Genomic DNA, 6,775 nt, shown 5'->3' with positions numbered 1-6,775 from the left:
GAAGAACCGATCCGGTTTGAGAACCGAACCTCCGGTTTGGACAGGTTCGAGATTATAGATGTTGGAACCGGTTTAGAAAAGGTTTAGTGGGAACCGATTTAGAACCGGTTTAGTGGGAACCGGTTTAGAACCGTCATCATCATAGCTCCTTATCGCCATCGAACACCACCATCATCACCTACCTTCACCATCTCCACCGGACTCATCGCCATAAACCACCACTGCTATTGTAGCTTCTCCGAGCCACCACCTCCCGTGTTTGCTTTCATCGGGCAAAGGAACTCCAAAAGTAAAATACTAGAGAAAGGAACTCGATATATATATATTGCTATTTTTTCTACTGGAAAGTTACTTCAAATATATATTAATATATATATATATATATATGTATTGCATGATGGACAGAGGCATGACTACTAAAAAACAAATGCATGATCGACACATGCGTGTACTTTTATGCATACAGACTTTTTTCTTTTTTATCCTTTCTTACTGTGAAACTCTATTTTCTGCAGGAAAGCAACAGTATAAAGCAACTCCTTTTTTGCTGTCAATTTTAAATTAAATCAACAAAACAAAGAAAGAAACAAAAAAGTCCAATGAACCGGTTTGAAGAACCGGTTTTCTTGTGAACCGGTTTTTGAGGAACCGAACCGGTCTATAAAGTTCATATATTTTTATTGAAGAACCGGTGTTGACCATATTGACTTGAACCGAACCGGTTTTAAGAACGGAACCGGTTGGAAAAAAAAAACCGGTTTGTACACGTAATAAATTAATAAACTCAATTGCCAAACAATTCGTTAATTGTTTTGATATTTTTTTTGTTCAGGCCATTATTCTCAAATAATTGATTATCTTTTCGATTTTTTGAAGGCCCATTAGACATTTGATATTTCTTTTCGTTATTTACTGGCAGCTACTCTTTCTTCCCTTGATTTTCGCACGTTATCCACCAAGAACTCCATTCCTCTATTTTTCTTGGAAACAACCTTACTTTATCAATTGTTAACAAGTATCCAGCCTTCTATAATAATTATGTTACGCACCTGTTGTGCTCCCCCAATGTTCACATGTTCTTAATTTTTAATTTTGTTTCGGTCACCTTCTTCGGCGATGTTTCACAGTCATCGTCGAATACCGATAGTGACTCTCAATCTGTTTCAGTACCTTCCTCATTACTCAATCGGGTTTGAAAATATTACATGCCAGAACCTGTGAGACCCTGGAGAATGTATTCAATCTCCTTTAAGGTGTTGATGTTCATAAGGACTTCAAAGGATTGGACCTCTCCAGTTATTATACTGTGAAGCACGATCAAGCTTTCATATGCAGAGATCATCTTTATGATTCTTGTTTCCCTTTCTCTTTCTTTCTCCTCTGTAGTCGATCTGTTTGATACCTTTTTCCCTCCTCGTCGATTTGCTTAGCCTTCTCACAATGTCTGCGTATGATGCATCTAAAGAAGAGAATATGATTGTTGAATACTCAGTTACAAAGTGTTACTTAAAAAAGAGGGTAAAGTATAACCATGGTCATCACTAAAAAGCTATACACAATTCTAAAATCTCTTTAGCTATGTATTTTAGGTTGTGCATATATTTTTATTGAACCATATCCGTATGTTTTTGTTGGAACTGGGTACCCAACTATTTTTGCTGAAACCCGAATCAGAACCTGGTCTAGTTTTGAATATCCGGTCTTAAAATTTTTTAACTTCATAAATATACAAATTAAATAACTAGAATATTAACCACTACAAGTAAAAAAACAAATCAAGTAGAATATAAATTATCAGTCGTCTACGATATATATCATCGTTTAAAAACAAAGAATATTCAACTTTCATGTTACAGAAAACTGATCGAAGAACAAATGTTGAATTTTTAAAATCTTAAATCAATCGGTAAATATTGGCCGTATGGGAGATACGTACGCCAAACTACGTGGTTTCCCTCCACATCACCACCATCTCTTTTTGTCTCTCCACCAGCTCCTTACACACAATTGTTGGTGTACTTGTAACCATCGTGCACGTGTACTATGTATACCTGACTTTATATATGTATTGTGGTTAACATTAACTCTTTTCTATTATACATTAGTTGCCTATATTAAGGGTTTTCTTTTCATTCAATCTCCAATTACTTCTCTTGCAATTGTAAGTATTAATAAATTTTGCATTGCAATTCTATGTATAAATTTTGCATTGAACCCTAGCATCGTATGTGAACAGTGTATTTTCGTGCCCTCTCTCTCAACTACATGCCTGCAAACATTGAAAGACACAAGATGAAAATAGGTGAAGGCAAGGCAGCTAACGGTTCCAAAAACTAAGAACCGGAACCGAAAACGCTTACAACGGTTCTAGTTCTAGAACCTCTTACAGACGTTCTGATGCTAGAACCGATGATTACAAGATTGTTGCTGTTCCAAAGATAAAGACAAGTAATTAGTTCCATTACTCACCTAATTTATTTTATCAACCAAAAAAAAAAAGAATTTGTATGTGGGTGGGGTTGTCTATTTGCCAAAGTCAGACTCCACGAGAGCCGTTATTTTTTATAAGTGCCACGTGGGGATGTCTATTCGCAAGACCCCATATATGATGTACATAACTATCATATGCCTTCTCAGATAGAATTATCCTTCACCTTCTCCTTGGACAAGACTTATACCGTTTGTATCATGTCAGATCCTTTCTCTCCCTCATCTATGATACGTTCTCTGGGAAATTTGAAAAGTTGCATCCAATGATAAAGATACATAGTTAAAATGGAAATTCGTTCCTTTATTGTCTGTTAGAGCATGAGAAAGAAAGCTTAGTGTTACATGTGATTTGGAACACTACTATGACCTGACCTTGGTTCAGTCTTTTTTTAGGATGGCTAACACACATTCTCTAAATTGGCATTTCTAAACTACTTTTTATTCACCACCAGACTTGAAACATCAACCTCTTAGAGGAAAGATATTTTTTCAAACAACTTTATACTACTAGACCAAAAACCCTTAATTTTGCTCTTCGTGGATCAACTCTTGAAAGCTTTACCATGAGAGCATTAAACAACTCATCAATCATCCACAATATACTAACCATGTATAACGAGGTATAAAAAGTTGTTTCGTATAAAGAGATGTTACATGCTTCCCAAATAACCAAACACAACACTACAAGAATCCAAGGTATTAGCGTCGACGCCAATAGCGGACAACCACTATTAGCGGTGATACTCGCTGCCGCTATTGGTGTAGCTGCTAATGCCTTTAAGAACTCGATACGTATTCAACCTTTCTGGTAAACCCTGTCCGTTTTTTATCATGTCTACAATTCACGGGTTAGTGTCGTTCGTTTCACGTATATATGTATATGTGTGTATATGTATTAGTTTATTATGTATGTATATATGTATTTTTATGCAATGTGGATTGTAGGTTTGTATAATGTATGTATATGTGTGTATTTGGGATATGTATGTGTGTATAATGTATGTATTGTAAACTAACAAAATATAGAACGGCTAGGGTTTCATATTATTATCAAATGAGAAGTACAAATACAATGAACGGGAAAGACATAATATATAGAGAAGCTAATTAGGGTGTCCTAGCTAAAATTCCCAATCATAAAACCAAATACAAGATAAAGCCCAAAATCTTATTAGGCTAACATCCCCCATCAAACTCACAATGCAACAACAATAAGCATTGAGAGTTTGTCAGACAGAAAATGGAATCGAGGAGCAGTGAACGGCTTCGTAAGAATATCAGCAATCTGCAAAGAGGAAGGAACATAAGGAAGGGAGATAGTGCCTTTCTGGAGATGATGACATGTGAAATGACAGTCAATCTCAATGTGTTTTGTGCGCTCATGAAACACTGAATTCTTGGCAATCATTATCTCACTCTCGTTGTCACAATACAAAAGGGTAGGCTGAGAGATGTGAACGCCCATATCTGCAAGAAGCCATCTCAGCCAAACAATCTCAGAAGTGACGATAGCCATGGCTCGATACTCAGATTCTGTAGAAGATCGAGAAACAACATCTTGTTTCTTCCTTTTCCTTGATATCAATGAATCTCCAAGAAAAACACAATACCTAGTAGTGGACTTACGATTATAAATGTCATTATCCCAATTTGCATCACTATAGGCACACAGCTCAAGAGAGGATGTAGATGGAAACATAAGAATGCGGAACTGAGTACCACGTAGATATCTCAAACTACGAAGAACAGCTCCCCAATGAACAGTAGTATGAGGAGTGACAAACTGGCTAACCATATGAACTGCATGATCAATATCCGGTCTATTGACAGTCAGGTAAACCAAACTCCCTACAATGGTATGATAAAGACTTGGATCTGATAATGGGACACCATCAGTTGGAGAGTACTTGGCATTACTCTCTATAGGTGTATCAACTGTCCGATTATCCGTGAGTTGTGCACGTTCAAACAAATCTGAAATATACTCCGTTTGAGATAAAAGACAACCCTTTGGAGACTGAGAAACTTCAATCCCCAAGAAATAACGTAGCAAACCCAAGTCTTTCATAGCAAAACGGTGCGCCAAATCACGCTTTAAAGACTTTATACCATCATGATCATCACCAGTAATAATCACGTCATCGACATATAAGGAAAGAATAATCCGATCTGCATTCGTACACCGAATAAATAGAGTCGAGTCATGGTTACTTGGTTGAAAACCAAGCGATGTAATCACCGTAGAAAATTTCTCAAACCAAGCACGATGGGCTTGTTTGAGGCCATATAGTACGTTCCGAAGTCGACAAACTTCACCTGGTTGGTGAGCAATACCCGGGGGAGGAGACATGTATACTTCCTCATGAAGATCACCATTCAAGAAAGCATTCTTGACATCCATCTGATAAATCTTCCATGAAAAGTATAAGTTCTATCTAGTAGATACCTGAAGTACTAGTCTCTCTAGACTTTCTTTTCAGAGAAAAGAGCAATTCCTTTTCTAGTATATTGTTTCCCTACAGAAGAAAGATGATTCATCTATGTGGGCCTTCTTGGATTTTTGGGCTTAAAGGTGTCCATTCCATAAACTATGGCCTTCTTAGATCACACAGGATGACTCTTTTCATTATACCATTGTTTGAACTGGCTTAAAACAAAATATCATTGTATTGTTGGAATATTCACATAACTTGTTATATCATTATATTTATATTTATATTATCCAACACTTCCTGGAAGTAGGGAATAACTGTTCCTAGTATGATGTTAGAAGCATCTTAAGCATCATAGTGATGCCTTTACCAGGTATCATGTTCAGGTCTATTGCTCAAAGCAAATGGTTTAGGAATAGGTCTTTTAAGAGTATATAATTTCTAGTCTCTCAAGACATGAACTCTTTCATTGAAATTGTATCTATTGAATGTTATTGTTTTTCAGATCATTAAAGATATGAAGATTCATGGTAATGAGAATGGATTATTTATCTACAAAATATTAAAAATTTTATTTAGTATTGTCAATATTTAAATCTTTAATAATTAATAACCTTTTAGTTTCCAAAAACATTAATTACCAAAGTCTAGGATCCGAGTTGCAAAAAAAATAAATACTTAGGTGATCTTTATCCCATTGATTTGAATCCAACTAGGTACACATCGATTATCAATTATATTCTGCTATATAATTTCTTCTTTTGTGGGACTGCTAATAACAAAGTTTAGTAGACATGTTTAATCACATCTATATCTCATATCTCTTTTTCTTAGGTATCATTTATCAGAAAAGATTTCCAATCAAATCATCTAAGTTGAAAAAATTGTTTAATCGATCTATAAGGTGGTTATAGAAATTACAAATACACACCGACCATCAAAAGATAACACTAAACGGTTAGGTATCCTTTATCCCACTAGCGTATCAAGAGATGTGCGAGTGTTTTTCAAAACGGATTGCATTGATTTGAGGTTTATAAGGGATATTTTATGTTTTATAAATCTAGTTTTAGAAATATATGATATCATGGTTATTACATGCATATAATAAGCCATGGTACCAATTTTTCAAAAAGAAAATCACTTTTAAGGTTCTATATAAAAAGCTAATTTTTATATAATTTGACGCGGTTAAATTTTAAATTTAATAATTGGTATTAAGTTTGAGTTTGTGCACTCTAGAACCTTTGTATATTTAATAAAACTTCCTTTTATTACTTAGATATTTAGAGTTTTTATATAACATGTTACATCTTTAGAAAACCGATTTTTTTCCAAACAATAGTTTTAACATTTTTAAAAAACCTATTTTTATTTAGAAAACTGATTTTAAGGTTCAAAATTTTAACATTTTTAGAAAACCGATTTTTATTTTAAAACTATAACATGTTACATCTTATGTTCACTCTATAAATTATGAAAACCAAATTCCATGTGATTTTTATTTTTTCCAAACAATAGTTTGAGTTTGAAAAAAAAAAGCTAATTTATCAACCACACAACCAATTTACTTAAAAATAAACAACACAAGCATGCATTAAGACATAAAAAAACCATGATCTAGTTGACACTTTTGTGAGCCAGCACAAAAGTATCAAGTCCTTTCCTAAGGGACAAAGGGGACCAAATGATCTTCATGTTGACTCTAAGCTCCCACTTGCAATAACAACCAACTTTGTAGCAACTTTTACAAGATTTTATAAAAGTTACAAAACGTTTATAAAAACTCTTAAAAATCGTGGCCCTCCTCTTGATCTTCAAAAATAGCCATCTTCTTCATCTTGTTACATTTT

This window comes from Lactuca virosa, chromosome 3 (genome assembly GCF_052849685.1).
Source record: "Lactuca virosa cultivar CGN04683 chromosome 3, Lactuca_virosa_CGN04683_v6, whole genome shotgun sequence".
Taxonomy (NCBI): Eukaryota; Viridiplantae; Streptophyta; class Magnoliopsida; order Asterales; family Asteraceae; genus Lactuca; species Lactuca virosa.
This window is presented reverse-complemented; position numbering follows the sequence as displayed.